Raw genomic sequence first — 22,382 nt, forward strand, 5'->3', positions numbered from 1 at the left:
TACTGTATGATTCCACTTACATGAGGTCCTAGAGGAGTCAAGTTTATAGAGACAGAAAGTAGGAGGGTGGGTGCCAGGGGCTGGGGGAGAGAGAATGAGGAGTTCATGTGTAATGGGACAGTTTCATATTTGCAAGATGAAAACGGTTCTGGAAATGGATGGTGGTGATGGTTGCCCAAAAATATACTTAGTGTCACAGAACTGCACACTTAAAAATGATTAAAATAGTAAATGTTACGTTATGTATATGTTACTACAATCAAGAAAAGTTTCTGTTCTTTGACCTCAATCAGCCTTAGAAGTCCTTCCAAGAACAGGACTAGCCAGGATCTTGCCCAAGGATCTCTGTGCAAGGATGCACACAGGCTGTGTGTGGCCAGAGGACAAATGGTCATCACGCACCTTACCACACTTCCACATACAGGGACCCTGTACTGTCGTCACCACTTGTGTACATGCAGAGTTAGTTTCAAACGGGGAAATGCTTATACCGCCACGCTGATCTAAAATGCAGGACACAAAATAATACGTATGATCTCAGCTTGGTAAACAAAAAGCACAGTGAGTACAAGGCATGAAGCAGGCGGATTCACAGCCTCCGGGGTGGTACTATTTCCAACTTCCTTAGCATTTTCCCCTCTTTTCCAAGTCTATAGCAAGGACATATTACATGAAAATTATTTTGTAGAAAGAGTCAAAAAGCCAAGACATGTCCCTTACTTAGGAATCTTCTCCTACGCTCTGAGCAACATAGAAGACAAATGCCCCCTCCCATCCTGTGTCCAGAAGGGGATAAAACACCTTTCTAACCAGCTGAGAGCCCCTCTCGCCTCCCTCGGCGCCCAGCCCAGTGGTGACAAGCATAGGCATGCTCCCTCTCCTTTACCCCCGGCCACTGGATGCTTCGGACCTTTCCAGAGGAGAGGAACTGGAAACATGCCTGTCCCGGATCACCAGGACAAACTCACACGTCCCCACCACCTCTTCCTGTTGTGGCACAGGCTTGTGCCCGTGGGGGATCAGATAGCGCTTCCAAGAATGGGGAAGTGCTACTCCAGCAGGAAGCCTCAGGCTATGGAAATTTAGCAGAACCAGAGTAAGCAGTAGCCCACCAGAAAGGAGGGACACCTGCCCAGGGCCACTTGGCCAACGGAAGTCATACCAAACACCACCACAGGGAGCGCTGGTGTGAGTCCTGTGGAGGGAAGCCACGTCCCCAGGCTGCAGATGGGGACCAGTGAGGACAGTCAGGGTGACACAGGGTGTTTTACCCCAGGTCTGTGGCCGCCAGAGCCCAGCTCTTTCTCCTAGCACGCTGCCTGAACTGTACCTTTGATCTGCATCCAAAATCACCAGTGGTGAGGGGGTGAGCACACAGGAAACCTCTGAGAAAGGTGATGGATTACGAGCGGAGAAGAACGCCAGGACCAAGTCAATGGGGCCCCTTTGTTCCTGGAGCCAGCGCCGCAGCTCCAGGAGGAATGTGTACAGAACGCAGACGCCCCAGCTAATGGCCCAGCCTGGCCCCAGGCGACTCGGCCGGCCAGATGTGGGCCTGCTCCCCGTGTCCTGTCCGGCTGCACGGTGAGTGAGACGCAACACACTACAGCTGTGTTCCAGGATAATGGGGAGAGAACAGATTCCTGAATCCCCCGGTGTGAAATAACCAGCTTCCCAAGTGCCCGGAGCACCGCCGCCTCTTCTGTGAAAAGAAAAGAAAGAAAAACAGAGAAGCAGAAAGAAGGGACGCTGCCTGAGCCACTTCCCAAGACCACTTGCTTCTTTCACCACTGCAACTATTTCGTTCCTGTGTCTTCAAAACCTCAGGGACTGGCTTTCGTTGTTCATGACCAGTTTCAGAAAATCTATACCCTGGAGGCACTAGGTCACACCCTGCTGCTGCCACAGAGACACAATGAAAGGAGGTGAGACCCTTGAGCCCACATGGAGGGTCCCCCGATGGATGGGGCGCAGCCTGGCCAGGAGCGGCGCCAACAGCCCCTCGGGAAGCTGGAATAAGGATTTCTACAGATGTCTTCCAAATCTTAAAAACAAAGCCGGGCCTGCAAAGGGTGTACTGAGTGCTATGATCGCTCCCAAGGAGAAGAGGAAGAGGAAGGCAGGCAGCTCACCACGTGCCATAATTAGAGCTGAGGGAGGAAGGAAGAGGAGGAAAGAAAAACCTGCAATCCCTGTCTGAGGAAGCAGCTGTGGCCAGAACCCAGCGGTGGATGGCAGGGCGCCCCGTGCCTTCGCTGGCCCCCCTCGAGGAGGGGCGAGGGAGGCGGGGGGACTGTGGAGACCCCTGGTCTTGGGAAGAAGTCCCAGCACTGCAGACGGACCTGGGTTGCAATCCGGGATTGCGCCCAGCACCACACCATGCCACCCACTCACAAGCTCAGGCCCCTGGTAACCAAGGGGACATGCGCCTTCTGCAGACGAGCACCAGGCACAGGCTTTCCCCTAGAAAGACCTGGGTTCCAACCAGCCCTGGGCTCACCAGTCCCATGACACAGGGAAGTGATTTAACCTCGCTGAGTCTCAGCATCCGATTCCAGAAAATGGAGACAAAAACCATGTCTTGCAAGGTTGGGCAACTATCAGACCTCAGGTAGCAAGCGCCCTGGGTCCAAGTAGGTCACCATGCAGTCAAAAGAAGGCATTATTCTTGCAAGGGTCTTAGGCTGTGAGCAGGACGGATGCTTGTAGAGGGCTCCTGCCAGGACACAGTAGCAAAACTGTGGAGATACGGACGGAGAAAGGTTTCTCTCCCAGAGGGAGTGGCTCTGAGGAACACCTCCCCGGCATGATCAGGGAGTACTCGACTGGAGGGGATTTTCCTGACCACTGATAAGGACTCCTTAAACATAAATTTTTTATTAATTTTTCCCATTTGGGACAAAATATATTAACACCAGATCACTGCCTTCTTTTTAAAAAAATTAACAAAACTCTTTTTAAATGTCTAAGGGTCATCGTGATGACCATCATTACTTCAGGGACACAGTGGGGCATTCTGATGGCTCCTAATGGTGGCCCCAGGCAGCAGCCATCCTCACCTTCCCTGGCCTCCTCCCTCCTATCAAGCAGAGGCAGCCCCCAGTAGGGGCTGCGACACCAGGTAGGGGACACTGGGCAGGGCTGTGTCAGGGCCAGGCGCACAGTGAACCCAGACGTCCCCAAGCACACACAGAGAAGGAGAGCAAGATGTCCCTACAGGAGGGCCCACCTGGTGGACAGGGCAGACAGCTGGCTGACCCACACCGAAACAGTGGGCGTTCACCAGGCACATTGCTGATATGCAGAGTGTAATAATAAGGTCAAGAAACCTGGAGATTCTGGTTTTCTGCTTTTATAGGAAACGGACAGATATTAAAGACATAACTGTTGCTACCCTGAGCTCACTCACAATGTGGAGTGGCACATCGGCCATTCTGAGGAGTCAACACACTAGAAGATTCAAAATGTTTTCTGAACCTAAGAGAAGTTAACTCACGTTCAGCAATATTTTGATGGAACCAATATTTAATGTCTTGGGTTTTAAAAACTGTGAGGCAGTGTGGAAACACTTTCTCGCAGTGGGACAGTTTGGGTTTAAGTACCAGTTCCATGTGGACATCCCTGAGAAGACCAGGCCACGCCATATCCCCTCGCATCCCCCTCTGCTCAGCCATGAGGGTTAAAAAAGTAATTGTATTTCAGCAGCTACAACAGCTCACAGAAAACCTAGACAATGTCAGCATAGATGGTGATGGTTTCGAACACCCTTGCTAACTGCCAGGAACAAACAGCAGCGCCTGCTTTACTAACCAACTAACCAGAAACCCTTATTCTGGATTAACAGAGAAGACTGCAAAGGACTCTGGGTGGACGGGGCCGGCTCTAGCTCACCAATGACTCCCGTGCTTACCGAGTCCTACAGAAAAGGGCCTGGGGTCCTGGGTCAGGGCACCTCTGGACCCCACCCAGCCCAGCTCCTGCTGCCTAGAGCAGACCTTACAGACCCAGTCACAAAACCGAGGCCTCTTCCCGAGAAAGCCACGCTGGGAGCCACTGGAAGGAAGCCTCGCTCCCCAGGGAGGGGCCATGCCCTCGGTGGGGGAACACAACAGCCCCTTATGTCCGCAGAACCTGGCTCGTTCTCTTGCGGGAACGCCCTGCATCTCTCCCCCCAAGGAGTTCACAGAGTTGAGGGGAGGAGGGTGCTGGAGGGAACAAAAAGCTCCCCGCCAAGCACGGTGGTTTATGCCAGCCTGATCCTAGGGAAGGCACACGGCCGGAGAGAGAGCCAGAGCAGTGGGTCTGATCCAGTTTTAGCCATTCTGGACTTTCACAGATTTACTCATCTGTAAAATGGGCCTTATGGACGAGCTGCCACTGCCAGAGGGTAGGTCAGAAATCTTCCCCTCCTAGCCTTTTCCCTCACTTTTCTTACCTTATTGTCTTCTTCCTAGGCCAATTTTATCCCCATCCGCACTATCTCCTGCAGCCCAGGAACCTACTTTGACCCTGTGACGTTTAGCTCCCAGGGTCACATTTGCAAGTAGCTCCATTTAAAACCATTAGGTGCCAAAGCTACACTGTAAAAAGCCAGCCAATTTGCATCCAGGAGCACCCAGTTCCCTAAGGCTACTACTGTTTCTCTCTTGGTGGTTCTTGAAGAAATAACTCATCCATTTCATCCACAGCTGCTGATAGCTTTGGCACCTCAGCTGACAAATGTGCTGTCAGGACATGCATCCTCTCCACAGTCAGACGTGCTGCGGTGGCGGGGACGAACAGGGCCCTGGAACCCCACAGTCCTGGCAGGAACCCTGGGCTGTGCCAGCACGTGTTTCATCTACTTGGGCCAGGTACCCTCCTAAGTGTTTGTTTGCCTCAGTTTGCACATCTGTAAAATGGTGCAATATTCCCAGCTCCCTCCAAGGGTTGTTATTTGGGGAAATGAAACGAATGCGTGCAAGCATTTAGCACAAACACCGCGAACAGGCTCGCTCTCTGTGAACCACGCTATTGCATTGTCTCTGAGGTCAGTATTACTTTGTAATATTACAAAGTGTGATTACTAGTACTTGGTCTTTGAGGTCAGGAGTCTGGCCTCCTGCCAGTTCCCGCAGGCAGCTCCTGGTGCACAGCCCTCCCCTGAGTCTCTAGGACTGGCCTCGCCCCCTCCACCCTCCAGCTGCAGCGACTCCCTGACCCCTCCCCCGCCCCTCCCCGCCTCTGCACAGAAACGCCTTTCTTAATACTTGTTGATTGATTTGCAAACATAACCTCCCAGGACACAGAGGGGAGAATTACAAGGGCACGCAAGTTTCTTTCAAAAGGGAAAGAACTACAGCACTTCGAAAAGAATAATATGCACAGACCAAATATACCAAAATGTCAAAACGGGTAGTTCTGAAAGGCTACGCAAATTAATGCCACGGCAACTTTTGCATTCATAGTTTTAGTATATTTTAAGAGTCCTCGAAGATCATGCCTTCACACTGCAAAGAGTGAAAAATAGAGGGAAAACTACACCAGAGAATCAAAGTGTGCGAGGGCTCCTAAGTGGGCAGTGACCACCCTCAACAGTGCTCTCTGCTGGCCCCACACCCCGGGGACGCATTGATTTTTTTTTTTTGAACCACATTGGAGAGTGAAGGTCACCCTCTGCACTGTCTTAAGAGTGCGAGTGGAGCTCTTGAGTCCCTTCCCAGCCACACACAGATTTTCAAATCACTCCAAGCAAACGATCCCAGCTCGCTCATCCGGCCGGGGTGCCGCACCGTGCGGAGACCCCGGCCGGCACCCGGCGCGCCCCGACCCTCCCTCCTCCTGTCAGCGCCGGCGTGCCAGCAGGCACGTGCCACAGGTGGCCCCGGCCCCGGACGCCCCCCGCCCCGTTCCGCTCCTTCGAAAGGAAGAAAGGGAGCGCCAAGGGACCCCCTGCCTCTCGCCCACCACAGGGAAAGGGAAAGAGAGAGACGCACCGGACAGCCTGCTTGCAGAGAGCGGGAGAAGTGTCCTGAGCTTTCCCATTGCGGCCCCAGGCTCGGCTCTCCGCCCTGGAGTCTCAGGACCTGTCCTAGAGACCGAAGTCCTCCCCGGCGCCCGCGACAGTGCCGCTCCGGCCCGCGCCCGCCGTCCAGGGAGCCCCGGCACCGCGGGTCCCCGGCCGAGGCGGCCTGCACCCCAGCTGCGTCCCCGCGCCCTCGGCCCCGGCCCCGTCTCCGCGCCCCAGCCGCGTCCCCGCGCCCGCGTCCCAGATCCTGGCCGAGCTCTCGTCCCCGCTCGCCCCCAGCTCTTGTTCCCGCGCTCCCCGGGCCCCCTGCCCGCGCTCAGGGCGCAGAGGCCGGCGCTGGGCTCCAGACAAAGAGGGCGGCGGCGCGTGCCCCGCTCCGGTACCTGGGCGAGCGGCGGCGCGGTCCCGCGGGGCGATGGCCGCAGCAGGCTGGGCGCCGAGCAGCGCGAGCAGCGCGCGGGCGGGCCGTCCTCCTGGCTCGCGGCCGCGCCCGCCGCAGGGCCCCCTCGAGGCGGCGCGGGCAATCGCTACCGCCCGCGCCCGGGGCGGCCGGTCACCTGGCCTCCTCGCCCTAACAATGCCCCGTGTTCCAGGCAGGCCTGCGACCCTGAGCGCCCCTGGGACCTCCCTGCTCTGGCCAGCTGGGACCGGGAATTATTAGACCCATGGAGCAGCCCAGGCTCCATGTGCTCACGGTGCTTCTGGGTCCTGGGCCGGCGAGTCGAGTCCTGGTTCCTGCACAACTGGTTCATTCATTCATTTGGCGCTATAATGATTGCGTTCTCAAGGAGGGAAACCTCCCTGCCCTCTGGTGGCTTACAGTCTAGTCCGGATAGTGCACACATAAAGCAGTACAGCCATGACAGGGAAAGCCCAGACGCTTCAGAAGGCCCTGGAAGGTCCGACCAACGGAGGGAGGAGGTCAGGGAAGACTTTAGAAGTTACGTGAGGGGGCTGGCCCGGTGGCCCAGTGGTTAAGTTCGCGCGCTCTGCTGCGGCGGGCCATGGTTTCACGGGTTCAGATCCTGGGCGGGGACATGGCACCCCTGGTCAGGCCATGCTGAGGCGGGGTCCCACGTGCCACAACTAGAAGGACTCACAGCTAAAACATACAACCATGAACTCAGGGGATTTGGGGAGAAAAAGCAGAAAAAAAAAAAAAAAGATTGGCAACAGCTAGCTCAGGTGCCAATCTTTAAAAAGAAAAAAGTTACGTTACGTCTCAAAATGAGCCAGGAGAAATGAGCAGGATTTAGGCCAGCCAGGAGCAGACAGGAGAAAAGGTTCCAGGCAGAGGGAAGCTCAGAGGAGGAAAGGCAGAGAGATGCCAGCATCCCCAAGATGTGGGCTGCCCCTCACACACGCAGCCTCTCGGCCTCCGTTTCCCCATTGGTGAAATCCTGGGGGGCGGACAGCAGGTTCTTGAAGATCCACTTGTAAAACAGGCAGAATTAGAAGCTCTGTTCCTCCCATCCAAAAGAACAGCTTCATCGACACCTTATCCCGCGACTACATGAAGCCCCTCACACAAGAAAGACATTTCCAGGAAAGCACTGCAGAAGAGGGACATGGAGGGTGTCAGCCACCAGGACCGAATGGTCGTGGAATCCCACCTGGAGGAGGGCTGGGCTCCTCCTGGAGGGCAGTTACCAGGAACGTCCCTGATTCAGGGATGCAAAGCCCAGACTTGCCCTGGCCCTCAGGGTCTGGCTCTCCCTGTCCTGCCCCTGCTCGGAGACAGAACAAGAAAACCATCCCTGAGAGGATGTCTTTAAAAATAGCCATCAGAAACCTGCAGGCCTGGACCCAAAGCTAGGAGGTCCAGGGAGGAGTCACAGCAGGCCGCTCGTTTCATCCCTGAGAAGGGAGGCCCAGCCCCGCTCAACCTCTCCTCCTACCGCGCAACCCCTTCTGGGACAAACCTGAACAATCCCTGCGATGCTCTAAAGGGTAGAGTTATTTCCTGAGAAGTCAGAGGCATGTGACTCTGGTGCCCAGACTGAGCTGGGCATTTATTCCTCGAGGCAAAAGCTCCCTGAGCGCTGAGCCCCAGGCCTCGGAAACAGAGCAGACATTTTTCCTGCCCTCTAGGAGACTCTAGCCCAAGAGACAACAGGACAAGACGGGGGTTACTGGGAAAGGCAGATACTGTTCCTATCCTCTTTTCACTGACTGGGAAGCTGGCTGAAATCCTAGGGAACTTGCCCTAGGTCACCCAGCTGGTCAGCGACAACATGATAAGGACCGGAACTGTCAGGCCAACAAGTTACTCTTACCTTCTTCCAGGCTGCTGTGCTGTGCCCATCCATCCAGCACAGTCGCACTGAATAATGTCTTTGCTTAGCATCTCCTCCACTAGACTACAGGGACCTTCAGACCCAGAGCCAACAGTGTCTATCCACCTTGCTTTGCAGAATCTACCACCACGTCACAGTCCGTGCTGGTTGAATGGCTAAGTAACTTGAACTTCATGAGTTGTTAGGAAACCCACTTGCGGGAGCCAGGCTGATGCGTTTGCCCAAGACTTCACAGCTAGGAAGCTGGGGTTCTTCTCCCTGTCAGGCAGCCTCTCCTAGAATCCCTACCCTCGAACTGCACCTACCCCCAGGCAGATGGTCCCACTAACCCTGCTGCCCCTTGCTGGGCTGGTGGGCCCCAAATACACCCTTGTTTCTGGGACCATGGTGACTTGGACGCCCATTCATGCAGTGTCTGTCTTCACACTCCCAGAAGTGGCTCCAGAAGGGAGAAGGACCTGGTGTTCCTGTGCAATCTGATTACCTGGCTCCCTGGTTCACCAGAGTGCAGACGCCCACACCCGGCCCAGAGGCTCATGCAGGGCAGCCAACGCCCCACGGCGCCTTCCCAGGTCCAGGGCCTCCCCACTTCACAAGCCACAACTTTGAGTTCCCAAGAATTTAAACAAAAACAGGGCATGCAGCAATTATCTGAAAAAGGGAAGGCACATTTTTTCCATTCTTACCCATCCAAAAATATCTCAAATCTGACAACAAAAGTCTCAAACCAATTTAGATGAAGGAAAGCAGCCCTATGCCAAGAGTGGCCATTCCCTTCCCAGCTCTCCTGGCGCGGAGGGGGCTGGTCTGGGCCGGAAGCACCGGCGTCTCTGCTCCCCTGAGCCCCTCTCTGCAGCCTCACTCTTTCTCCTCTTGGCCAGGAGTTCTGAAAGAACTTTCTGGAAGTTTGTCACTGCCATGAAGATGGTCCCGACCATGGCCAAAGTCTGATAATTTTGTATCCCTAGATCAAAGGAAGTATGTGCACTATGACTTGGATATTTTTCTTATTTCTTATTTGCTTGCTCTGAAAATTAATATTGTCCAAAGAGCCACTGAAAGGGGAAGCAGGTCACGTTATACGAGATTCATTACCTGTCTCTACAATGCTGTAAGAAAACTGTGGTATGGAAGGAGAGTGAGCACGTGCCTCTGTTGTGCCTTAAGATCCCGTGTCCCTTGAGACCTCCCTGGGACATGTCACCCCCTCCTCCCTTTCCTTCTTTCCCCAGGCACACAAGTCCTTACTCACAGCTCAATGCCTCACCTTTTCTGTATCCCAGAAGCTTTCACGAATCTATACAACCTTGGTACCCTCTCCCTCAAAATGCACACGCACACCAAATTCTGCAAAGTGGGCCCCGGGAGCCCACTGCCTGGATGCAGATTAACTCTCTGTGCCACTGGTGAGGTCCCAGGAAAGTGGACTCCAAGATGGAGAAAACTGGGGATCACACCGGGGCAAAGCATAAGGAAGGTGGGAAAAGTGCGGAGGCAGTGCTGTGAGCTGACCTCACCTGACCAGGAGCACTGGAGATGTCCTGGGGCCACATGGGTCAGGTCTGGATGTGGGCCACTCCAGAAGGAGGACAATGTCAGACAAGGCTACCCTTTGCAGCTGAGGCTGTCTCCAAGGAGGATGATAGCGGAGGGCTGCTCTCCAGCAGCCAGGCCAACAAGTGTTCATTGAAGGAGGACCTGGGTGACTATTACAGGGCCCGCTACATCCCCACTGGGATGCTTTGTCCCAGAGTTGGACCTGCCCCAGGAATGACTGATTGGCCCCCAGTTGTCTCTCCATATTTAGAACGGTAGGTTGCCCACCCTGTTTGTGTCCTGAGAGCAGCCTGCCAACTGCATCCAGCTGGGCTCCATCCTGCAGGTAGCGGACAAGCTGCGTCTCACTGGGGAAAGCAGGAGCCCTGCACTTTCCCCTCATTGGTCCCACCTGGGTGGAGCTTAGAGCTGGAGCCCAGGAAAACTGAGGCAAAGAGCTTGAAGCCAAACCCGATGACGGCAGAGGGGAAAGAAAGACAGACCCTCCTGAGCAGACAAGCTCTGGTTCCTGGTGATATGAACATCTGGTGCCTGTTGTCAGAGCCCCACTAGCGGGATTTTCTGTTCCTGCAGCCAAACGCATTCCTAACAGAATCAGGATGCATAAATCCATCTACACGTGCCTCCTGAGATGCCTGGAGCAACGGGGAGATGACTGGTCACCTCGAGGAGAAGCTTACTCTTGGGTCAGGGACAGTCCTGTTGTCCTCTCCCCACCCATTATCTTTGACCTCCAGCACCTCTTCCTCCCACACAGCCTGTGCAGAGCCCTTCCAGTCCTCACCTCACACTAGTCGGCAAGGGGACCCTTGTCCAGAAAGCCCTCCCGCCATCCCCGACTGAGGTAGAACCCTAGAGATCTGTGGCACTCCCTCCTGCCTTCTCTGTAGATATGTCTTTGCACCCCCAGCATCGAGTTGGGTGCTAAGGCCACAGTTGGTCTTCAGTGAAGATGAGTATTGAATAAATGGCTGACCGTGGAAGAACGAACAAATCTGAGAGGTCTGGAAACTCCAGGAGCAGTTAGAGTGCCTGAGATTTAGTCTAGTGCCCTGAAGGAGCAAAACATCCTCTCCATACCCACGAGACTGTGTTGATTGCCATCTTCCATGTTCAGGGTGGGATCCTAAAATGGGGGAGGGGAAAAGTGCCTCAGAGAGCCTCACTCCCATTTCACACTCAAAACTGAGGTCCAGGCGGCCAGGTCACTTGCCCAAGGTCACACACAAATTAGCAGCCTTCTATCGAGCTTCCTTTGAAATGAACCGTATCTGTTATTTAAAATGACATTGGAGAAGGCCTGGAAACAGAGCCCCCACTGATGATGAGCACATCTAGCACCTGGATCCTGGTTTCTAATCCCATTTGCCGCTAGAAGGAGCTGGGGCTGGTCTAGGACTCAGGCAGGAAACCTACAAGATGCGCTTGGATGACATTATAGTGCCAGAAAGGGAGGCTGAGGTCAGAGAACAAAAGGATTAGGACCAGGTGTCAAAGAGACACAGCAGCCAACTCGAAAGAGCTCCCAGTGGCCAAACCTAGAGCAATTTGAACAACAAAATAAACAATACAATTTGGAGTTATAGTTTAAAGTATAAAAATAAATACTCATACTGATTAAATGAATGAATGAATGAATACATGAGGAGAATAGGCAAAACTCCCTTACAGAAGGATTCCAAACAATTTATGTAGATAGCTCCCCCTTCAGGGAGACAGGGTCTGATCCCCACCCATGGAGTGTGGGCTGTGCTTAGTGACTTCCCTCCCACGAGTCGAGTGTGAAGGCGTCTGGGAGTACCTTTACGGTAGAGAAACCTGGCAGACGCAACCTCAGCTGGGCGATCGGAGTCATGTTGAGAGCATGTGCCCTTAACAGGATGTGATGAGAAGGACACTCTACCCCTGTGCTCTTCCTCCCAAGAGCCAGTAAGTCCAGCTTAACCGTGAGAAAGCATCAGACATATCCCAACTGAGGGCCATTCTATAGAACCCCTGACCAGGGCTGGTCAGAACTGTCAAGGTCATAAAAACAAGGAAGAAACTGTCACGGCCAAGAGGAGCCTAAGGAGACTTGATAAATAAATGTCACCTGGTGTCTGGATGGGATCCTGGGACAGAGAAAGGGCATTAGGGGCAAACGCATGAACTCCATATAAGCTTTAGTTAAGTGTGACGTGGCAGGGGCTGGCCCCATGCCTGAGTGGTTAAGTTCGCTCACTCCGCTGCAGGCGGCCCAGTGTTTCGTTGGTTCGAATCCTGGGCGCGGACATGGCACTGCTCATCAAACCACACAGAGGCAGCGTCCCACATGCCACAACTAGAAGGACCCACAACGAAGAATATACAACTATGTACCAGGGGGCTTTGGGGAGAAAAAGGATAAAAATAAAATCTTTAAAAAAAAAAAAAAAAGAGTGACGTCGCAATAGCGGTTCCTTAGCTGTAGGCTTGTAACGTGAGGTGTCAACGACAGGAAAAATTGAGGGGTTGCGGGGACTGTCCAGGAACTCTGTGCTGTCCTTGCAAATTTTCTGTAAATCTAAAGCAATTCTCAAATTTAAAGTTTCTTTTTAAGAACGCTCTTAGAGCTGTAAGAAGAAAACAGCTTCTTTGCAAATGAGAGCACAGCCGTGCTTCCCTGACTCCAAATAGCCAAGTGAGAAGATGTCACCACAGGCTGCCCCTTCGTGACCTGGGCTAAGCCGAGTCCCCCAAATTTCCTCTGAACCTCTGGCTACAAAGAAATGTGCTTAGCTTGCTCAGGAGAGTTTGTCCAAACTCATGGAATTCATGGAGGTATTAAGTGTCAAGCTATTTTCTTCAGTTTCCCCTTTTACCCTCACATGTCACCCCCTCTTAAAAGTTTTTTTAAAGTGAAATACAAAATTTATCCAAAGAGAAATGAGATTTCCTGGATAAAGCATTTGTGTGATACTATTTCTGAGTCTGTGTCTCTGAAAAAATGGCTGGGAAATCCCCTCGTCTCTACATTTAAGCATTAATAACAGGTACTGTTCAGGACATGCATTGTGAAGCGAGAAATGAATCAGTCAGTTGATAAAATATACATTTCATGACCGCTTAAGATAACAGGAATATTTAATGAAAATTTAGACTGTAACAACATCTGGCTTTTATCCTGTGGACGTTAAAGAAAAAATACAATAATCCATCTTACCCATTACATTTTACAAAATCAGACAGAATGAATTTATAAAGCAGTGTTTTATAATACTAACAGCAGTTTAATTTCAAACGAATGTATTACCATTCTATTCCTGTGTCTTGTTTATGTATCTAATTGGCAAAACCTGCTAATGACTAAAATCAGTAAGAACCCAATCCATGATGACTCAATTGCTTCTTTTCACATTCAGCGCCTAATCCAAAAACACCGCAGGATGAGCAGTGCAAGGATTATGACCTGCATCTCAAGGGAAGACACTATTCCAGCACAGTGTCAAGGTCAGGGGCCCCCAGAAGATCTGGGGGTCACCCCAAAAGAACCTTCGAGAGAGGAGCTCACGGTCAGCGCTCCAGGCTGCCTACCACCATTCTCGGGATCCAGGGGACCCTGGTGACTACTCCTAACTGTGAGCTGACCATGTGCCCAACCCCTTCCTGGCCTGCTGAGGTCAGCACCCCCACCATGGCTGACAAACCAGAGGCCAGGCTGAGCTTGGATTCGTGGCCAAGTGCACAGTACTCACCAACCCATTTCCCCACCAAAGAATAGAAGAATGAAGCTGTGTGGGACAGGGGCCCAAGGTGGTGGACTCGGAGAGTCCCTCCTTTGTACACCCACAGATGTGGCAAAGGCTCACAGCCCCACCTGCCGGGCCTGAGACAGAATCCAGTTCTCAGGCAAGTAGGAACCCTCCAAGGGGAAGGCGGGCTCCTGCTCTTACTGAGCTCCTCTGTCTGGGGCCTGGAAAAGCCAGGGAAGGCCTGTTTGCAAGCCAGTCTGCCATCCTGGGCCTGACACTTCAGGGGGGAGTTAGGACCGAGGAAGGAGCCTGCCAAGACTGAAGACCCAACAGAAATTGGATCTCTGCACACTGCACAGAGAGTCCCGGCCACCACCAAAGCTGTACATATCCACACAGACATGAGCCCTGGGAGGAGAGCTATGGGGCTCAGCGTGGGAGAGGCCATGTGAGGGACGGCAGGTGGGAGCTCACCCGCAAGAAGCCCATCAGGCACCTCTTTCCTGTGGATCACAGGCATCTCATGGTGCTGGGGGCACCTTCGCTACAACCTCTGCCACGTTCTACTTGTGACTTATTAATCAGAGGCTGCTATGGGCTGAACTGCGGCTCCCCAAAATTCCTATGTTGAAGTCCTAACTCCCAGTATCCCAGAATGTGACTGTATTTGGAGACAGGGTCTTTAAAGAGGTAATTAAGGTAAAATGAGGTCTAGGGTGGGCCCTGGTCCAATCTGACTGGTGTCCTTATAAAGAGATGTGGAGACAGACACTCACAGAGGGACAACCACATGAGGACACCAGGAGAAGATGGCCACCTACATGCCACAGAGAGAGGCCTCAGGAGGAAGCAGCCCTGCCGACACCTTGATTTTGGACTTCCAGCCTCCAGGACTGTGAAGAAATGAACTGTTGGTTAAACCCTCCAGTCTGTGGTACTTTGCTGTGGCAGCCCAAGCAGACTAATACAGTGGCCCCGACTGTTGGCTTACAACACATCCTGGAGATCACTCTGATTCATTCATTCACACATGCGGTCATTTGTTCACTCATTCATTTATTCATGCATGTATTCATTCATTCATTCATTCATGCGTTCAACAGAGGTTCACCAGATGCCCACAATGTATCAGGCACCTGGCTGTTAGACGCTTCACTTAACATCCACCCAACAAAACCTTTGAGAGCACACATACGTGCCGACGGCTGTGCTGGATCCAGGGCCCTCACGGTGTGTTCACTGAGCAAACCTTTACCAAGCCTTCACCCTATGGCAGCCCCAGAGCCGAGGCTTCTGGGATCACCACAGTGAGAGTCAGGGCCCGAGTTAGGTGGCAGTAGGTCCTGCCAGGGGGGTCTGAGGATCCCAGAATCTTCCAGCTGGAAGAGTCCGTGACCTTCACCCTCCATGCCAGGATGTCCCCTTCACTGTCCCTGACACATGCTCACCGGGCTCAGCTTGAATGCTTCCCACAGTGGGGACCAACCAGCTTTGGAAACATCAGTCTGTCCCGAGGAGCAGCTCCAGCTACTAGGAAGGCACTCCCAGAGATGTCCCCCTGAGGGCCGTGCGGGCACAGGAGGGGCGCACGGGGAGGGCTCCCTGGAGGATCAGGGTGTGCGCCGGGGGAGTACCCCTGGAGGAAAAGGGGAGGGGCCCAGACCCAGGCACAAAGCCGGACCCTGAAGGAGCCTGGTAGGTTGGGGAGAAGGGCAGCCTTCCTGAGCCTGTGAACAAGCATTCAGGAGGTGGCCCTGAGGGGAGGGGACAGGACAGGAGGTGAGAGCACAGCTAGAGGGGAGAGCCTAGGGCAGGAGAGAAGGCAGAGAGGTGCAAGAGGTGGAGTGCTAAGCTGGGTGGGAGGGGTGCATGAGTTGTGGGGGCTTTCAATTCCGGGAGATTTGAGTAAGAACCTTGGAGATACACCACAACCACCTGTGAGACCCTCAGTTTTCCAACCTGTAAAACGTGGCGACTGAAACTGAAGTCCAAGGGTCTGCACACGGGCCAACCGAGGTCATGTTCCAGCTGCCCTTTGCACATGGCCTGACACAGTGAGACCTCCACTAGCCGCAGGCACCACGGCCATCTGGGAACTGCTGTTGGCCTGGGTGAGACTTGGCGGTTGGCTGGAGGTGGAGCTGAGTGCCGGGAACTGGTCTGACAGCCATCCCTGGCCCCGGGGGCAGGGGCCATGGGAGGACTTGGGGAGGGCTGGTCCACTCTCCTCCTCCTGTTTCTAGACAGCAACACAGAAATACCAGAGCAGACAGACCACGGGCCGGGCTTTGCAGCTTTGCTTTGTTTATTTGCATTTAAACAATTATGAATTACAGAAGGCATCACTCAGTTATTCTATGTTCACTCAGCAGCCTTCCACTGAGAGCCATGAAGCACTCTGCACAGAGGAGATGTAGCTGGGACCCCCATAGAGACCCCTGTCACTGCCTGGCACGGCCTGTCCTCCTCCTTTCAGGGGTCCTGAGTCTAGAAAGCCCCGACTGGTGGACTGGTTGGAGGGGCAGCCTGCCCGGCCTCTGTCCTCAGCGTGCATCTGCTCCCGGCCCAGACCCTCGCCAACCCAGAGCTGAACACGTTTCCGGGAGGATTTCCGTCCCACGACACCCTTCCCACCTTCATGCTTCATGTCCTTTGCCCAATATTCCACAGTTTCTAAGAATTAGACCACAATTACATAGCTTTCTGCTGAGAAATGAACCGTAGGAGGGAGAAGCGGCACACATACCTCTGTCCTGCATCTGAGGTGGCAGCTGCCCGGCACTGAGCCCGGGTCCCCGCCACGCTCACGGGGCTTTCAGGCCCTACCCTGATGTTTGTGCGACACCGACATAATGAATTTTAAACTCCCCTCCGTTCTATATCCGAGTAGGTTTTCCTCATAAACACCTGGAACTAACGACACTCTGTGAATCAAAGTAAACAGCATCACTTCGCTTTATCAAGATTTATCCCTCAAGAACCATCAAAGGAAATTAGCAAGACCCAACTCTGGGCTCTCTGGGCAGAGAAGGGAATCGGGAAACATCTCTGCAGGGGCCAGGCCAGTCGGCCTGTGGTGATGTCCTCAGGTCAGCTCAGCCTGGACCCCGCCTGGTGGGAGCCATTAGCAATCAGGAATCTGAGCGTAGAAAGGTAAGGACAGAGTGGATGCTAGGTGGCCTGCTTCTCTCCCTCTCTCTCCTTCCCTCCCTCTCTCTCTGTCTTTGTCTCTCTCTTTCTCTTTCTTTACACACACACAGTCTAGGAATTATTTATAAAATGATACTGGTTTACGTAAGATTCCTTCTAAACATGTATTCCTTTGAAAATGAAACATGATTTATAAAAGACGCACATGCAACATCTCGGGAATGCATCTGTTGCTCTAAGCAAGGGCCTGCCTCACCCCTGGCTGAACTCAGCTCAGAGTCAGTGCCCGCCAGAGGCGGCGCTGGCAGGCTTGCTCACAGACCACCCTACCTAACGCTTCCCTGACCTCAGGCAGTGTGCTTCCTGTCGTTCTGGGTTCTGAAGTTTGAGGACCTTCCTGTACAGGTGAGCGGGCATATCCCCAAAAAGATAAAGGCCAACTGATTGCCCTCTTCTTTTGCTCAGGTGTCTCTCTGCAGAGCTGGGGGTCCCTGAACCCTGCAACTGATCACGGTGTGTCTTCATGCTTGACCATGCCACCTAACTGTGAGCTCACTGGGCACAGCCTGGAGCAGTTTAGGACACCTGAATTTGGAATCCTAGGGTGGCCAATTATTTGCTGTGTGGCTTTGGGTAGTTAATGAACCTCTCTGTGCCTCAGTTTCCTCTTATGTAAAAAATGGATATGACAGTGGAACTGACCCTATCACGCTGTTGTGAGTGCTCAGCCAGTCAGTCAATGTGTGCTCTATGCTCCGTTTACGACAGTGTCCAGCATGCAGTGCAGATGTTGGCCATCACAGCCACTCTCAGGGCTCCCCAGGGTGGACGGAGACCTGGAACATGTCCGACACTCAGTTAGGGGAACTGGAGAGAGCATAGCACCAAAGATCATTTTGCCACAGACCCTCCACCTCCCCATCAAAGGAAGCTAAGCTGGCTGGACTTCCAGCTAAAGGAACTTTCTCCACCTCAGCGCCTCCACCCAGACCCAAGAAATCCTCCTGCCTGAGGTGTGGATTCCAAACCTGCGGATCATCAAAATCACGCTGGGGGAGGGGGCGTTAAACAGGCAGATTCCTGCACCCAGAGCTCTGAATTCCAGGGCTGGGTCCAGGAATGCGCTCTTAAAGAAAGAAAGGTCTCCATGTTTTTGTAATTACCACTTAAGAAGGGATATGTATATTCAAGAGGAGAGCTTTGTGCCCTGCAGCTCTGTTAACCTGCTCCTCTCTTCCATGTAAAGACTGTCTTTCATGGGGGGCTGGGAGAAGCCTGTAGATTTTAAACCAGTGCAGGAATGTAGACGGGCGTATTCCCAACAGATCTGGGGGAGAATTCCGACCTGCTGGATTCTTCAGCTGAGCTAACTGCTCTAGCACCGTGCTCTCACCTCAGAACCATAACCGGGTAACCGGCCTGCATGACTCAGGCGCACAGGCCGCAGGATGGGTGGGCGGCCAGCCTGGGGACTGAAGAGATCTTGACAATCTGAGAAGCAACCAAGCACGGAAGGAGAGACAGTCTTGGTTTCCACAGGAGAGGTTCTGAAGGAGCTCGACTAAGCACCCACTGTCCCCGCAAAGGGCCGAAGAGTGTGCCCAGTGCGTGTCCCCACCCAGCCCTCCAGGAAGTCGCTGCTGCCCACACTCGCGCACATGTTACTTCCTTGCCCCCTGGGGTGCTTGCAGCAACCCTCAGCCCACTGCAGGAACGAGCAAGGCCGGCTTGCTCAGAGGTTGCCAAACAGCACCCTGAGAAACACCGGGTCCCCCAGGGTTGCATCCTAAGAACCCCAGGTCCCCCAGGTGGCACCCTAAGAACCCCCTGGCCCCAAGGTTGGCTCGAATTATTTTTTCACTCTCATGAGACAGCATAACGTCACACTCCCTGTGTCCACTGCCAGTCTCTGTGTTCTGCAGGCCTCAGATGAAAGCTTGTGTCTCCATCCACATTTCGGCACCCCCTGGAAGCCAGACGCTGACTAGGAGCTCACAGTTTGGTCCTGGCCCTTCCTAGCCATGCCGCTAACCACAGGCCTGGTGGGCCATTGTTTTTTATCAACACTCATTTTTATTTCTAAATAAGTAAATAAACAAATACCCAGTGACGTTACTGTTTTCCTTCCACTTGTGGCTTCTCCAGAGTCCAGCGGGAAGAAGCAGAGGTTGCAGGCTCTGGCTCTGCCCAGCTGCCCCTCCCACCCAGACCCTGGCGAGAAGAGCAGCAAATAGTTCCCCGGAAGTCAGATCCCTGAGGGCGCCCATCACGACTTACAAAAGATGAAGCCCGACCTTCCACAGGGTTCTGAGGGGAAGCCAGGCAAAGACAAAGGAATGCAGACCCAGGAGGCCGAGAGCGGCCCACAGCTTACTCTCCCTGCGCATCCCGGCTGCTGCTACCCGACCCTTATAAGTCACATGTCTCATCAAGAAACTTGGGCAGCTGGATAATCTATTGATGATTAAGATAAAGCTTTCTGCCAAGCTTTTCAGGCTCCAGGATTCATTTTAAGTGGAGAACCCCGTTCTGCAAAAGAAAGCCACAGAACATGATGACAGCAGCCCCCACCCCTGCTACGGTTTGCCTGGGAGTCAGGACTACCTTGGTCCTCCCTACCAGAACCAAAAGGAGGACTGGGTTGGCCGGCAAGGCTGCTCCGGGCTCTCAGCCTTCCCCAGGTGGCCGCTGTGTGTTCAGCTGGGCACCAGCGCCCATCTTCATGGGCTTTATGTAAGAACAAAGGTTTTGAATTAGAACATGCACAATTACATACACTGATTGACAGACTTGTCTTTCTGATATCGGGGCTCTTGTGTGTATCCGTTTGGTTACATAAAAGATTCTATTAAAAAGTTTGTAAACCGCTACTCTGCAATTCTATTGCATGATTTGTAGTTGAGAAAGCTGGCGCCACAGGGTGGGGTGACCGGCCAGATGTGGCTCCAGTTTCCTTCTCCATGTCACATGCCCCTCCTCCTCCTCTAGACTCATTGCCGCTCAGTTCTGCCCATTCCCTGGCCCAGCTGGGGCCCATGCCGTCTGTTACCGCCAACAGTGGGCACACATCTCCAAGCCAGATTTCTGAGTGTCCAGCTCTGGGGGACGTACTGATAACCCCCGTGGATCTTCAGCAAACTTTGCCTCCTTAGTTGTAACCTGAAAATGTCCAAAGAAAGAAAAAAGTGAAAGTGGTTCTAATAAAACAAGACCTTTCCCCCAAGTGGGTCTTGATTTCAACTTTTACCCTCAAGGTGAAGGGCAAGAAGTTTGGAAGATTTCTCTGCAATTTCAGTGTGGTTTAGTACATAGTCTGAGCACTGAAATGAGTGCAGCCCGATTCCGGGCCCCGCTGCCCCCCTGAGGAGCGAGTGACCTCCAGGGACCCAGTCGGCCCTCTGGCACCTGCTCTCCTGAATTAAGCTACTTCCTCTGGCTGCCACTTGACACCAAGAAGAAGGTCATTTCCAGCTTTGGAGCCTATGAGGGACCTTGATCAAATTGCTGCGAGGACTCCATCCCAAGGAAGTTGTGACACAGCCCGAGATTTAGGTGCAAAGATGTTGGTGGAAACCTCGCTTACGATGAGGAGAGATCTAATGGTCGGTGAACACTTGCCGAGGACGTGCACCGGCAGGGAGCAGTCTGTGCTTTCCAAACAGTAGCTCGCTTTGTGCTCTCAACAGCCTTCTGAGGGAGGGGCCATTGTGTCCCCATTTCACACAGGGACTACTGAAATTCAGGGAGGGGGGTTTGCACTCAGCTCCACGGCTGCCCTGCCTCTCCATGGGGCATAATTAGGTCTCAGCGATGGACATTGGATGCGCCCACTTAAAAGGATGGCTTCAAAGAATTTTTCCAAAAGGAGAAAATTTGTTCAAACTACCCAAAGTTATGCAGAAAAGACATTCTGGGGCCGGCCCCATGGCCAAGTGGTTAAGTTCACGCGCTCTACTTTGGCGGCCCAGGGTTTCACTGCTTTGGATCCTGGGCGCGCACCGCTGGTCAGGCCATGCTGAGGTGGCATCCCACATGCCACCACTAGAAGGACCCACAACTAGAATACACAACTATGTACTCGGGGGCCTTGGGGAGAAGAAGAAGAAGAAGAAGAGAAAAGAAGATTGGCAACAGTTGTTAGCTCAGGTGCCAATCTTTAAAAAAGAAAAGGAAAGACGTGCTTAATATATAAAAATATGCTTAGAAGAAAGCTTGGAAGAAGGAAAGATGTTGGCAGTAACAACCTGGGTTCTTTCCAGGTGGCAGGATTACTGACAATTGTTAACTCACATGAACTTTTCTTTAGTTTCCCAGGATTCCACCAGAGGCTTGTATTCCTTTCATAATATGGAAAAAAAAACATGGCATTTGACTCTATTTTAAAATGATGATCCTTGTAGCACTGGACCCATTAGTTTCTGAGACCTCACTGCAGAGGTCCGAGAAGGGCTGTTCCCTCTGTGTTTGCCATCGCTGTGTAACCTGCTCCAACCCCCACTTGATTCAATGTGGATGCTCTTTCTCAGTCAAGCTGATTTCACTTCTCCAAACAAAAGCGACATGAAGCAACTTTTTCACCCTGGTCAGCTCTTGCCACATAGTTGGGATGCCAAAATTCTTCCAAATAGCTTGGAAAGTCCCAACAAGCAACCTAGATGTCAACCTCTGAGTAAATAATTTTACTTGCCAACATTCCTTTCTGGGGTGAATCTTCCAATTTGTTCATGCTATTCAGTCTATAAACTGCACAGCGTCAGGTTGTGTGAGGCCCTGTGGTCAACAGATGCCTCTGTCTGTGTTCTTGAGGAGCTCGGGGTGTGTAGCAACCCTCTCATGTGTGGTCACTATGAGTTTGTGAAGTGCCATTTTTCACGATAATAAACTGCTAAAGATGAGAGTGACTTAGTTAGAAAGCAATGAAACACCAGAATCAAGGTTATTTCTGCGAGAATGTCATCCGTCATCCTGACTCCCACTCATGTTGATCCGTGTGCCGGGTGGAAGTTGAAGGTCAACTTGCGCATAATCCTGGGTACGCCCATGGGAGTATGGCCGTCATACTTCATACAGGTTGTGGTGGATAGACAGTTTGACAGCTCCAACTAATAAATTAAACATTGAGGAAGGAAAGAGGCTGCTCTCTTCAACATTCTGTCTAAAATGGCCTCAGAGCTGCAGAGCGGGTAGACCAGATGACTGCATGTCTGGCACATTGGCCAGGTGGATTTGCTGAGTTCAGGGTGTACCGGCATGGCATGGGGGAGCCCAGGGTGCCATCAGGGGATCTGGGAGAGTGGGGCAGGACCTGTCAAAGTGGCCAAAAGTGAGGGGGGCTCTGGGACAGGGTGTGGCACGGGGAGACCCAGAACCCAGCAGGAGACACATCAGAGCAGTTCAGTGACCAGCTGGCAGGCTTCGTTTTCTGCTGGACTGTAGTCTTCTTGCTGGATGCAGGTGTTACTACACAAAAATAGGTGTCTCCTACCCAATGCACATAAACAAACCAATGAATTATGGCATAAGCTTTTGGGAAAGGAAATCAGCTTTATTCTGTGAGATTGATCTGCAGGGAGACAGAGGGCACTCAGATCTGTCTCTCTGCTTCAGGATTTGGGGAGAAATTTAAGGGGTTAGGGAGAACAGGCTGGCAAGCAGAAACAC

The 22,382-nt window shown here is 52.8% G+C and overlaps 1 protein-coding gene across 9 annotated transcripts in view; it reads right to left on the reverse strand.

The window, feature by feature from the left end:
- TNS3 (tensin 3) overlaps window positions 1-6,701 on the reverse strand; it is a 260,591-nt gene extending 253,890 nt beyond the window's left edge. For 2 of the 9 annotated variants that reach the window (XM_023639039.2, XM_070264394.1), the window contains exon 1: window positions 6,391-6,454. The gene's annotated coding sequence lies outside the window, so the exon portion shown is untranslated. Of the gene's footprint in view, window positions 1-5,975; window positions 6,195-6,390 lie in introns of those variants that run through there. The other 7 variants (XM_023639034.2, XM_023639038.2, XM_023639036.2 and 4 more) reach the window with 7 other exon arrangements.
- Window positions 6,702-22,382: the final 15,681 nt, after the last annotated feature.

The sequence above is a fragment of the Equus caballus genome, chromosome 4 (genome assembly GCF_041296265.1).
Source record: "Equus caballus isolate H_3958 breed thoroughbred chromosome 4, TB-T2T, whole genome shotgun sequence".
Lineage (NCBI taxonomy): Eukaryota > Metazoa > Chordata > Mammalia > Perissodactyla > Equidae > Equus > Equus caballus.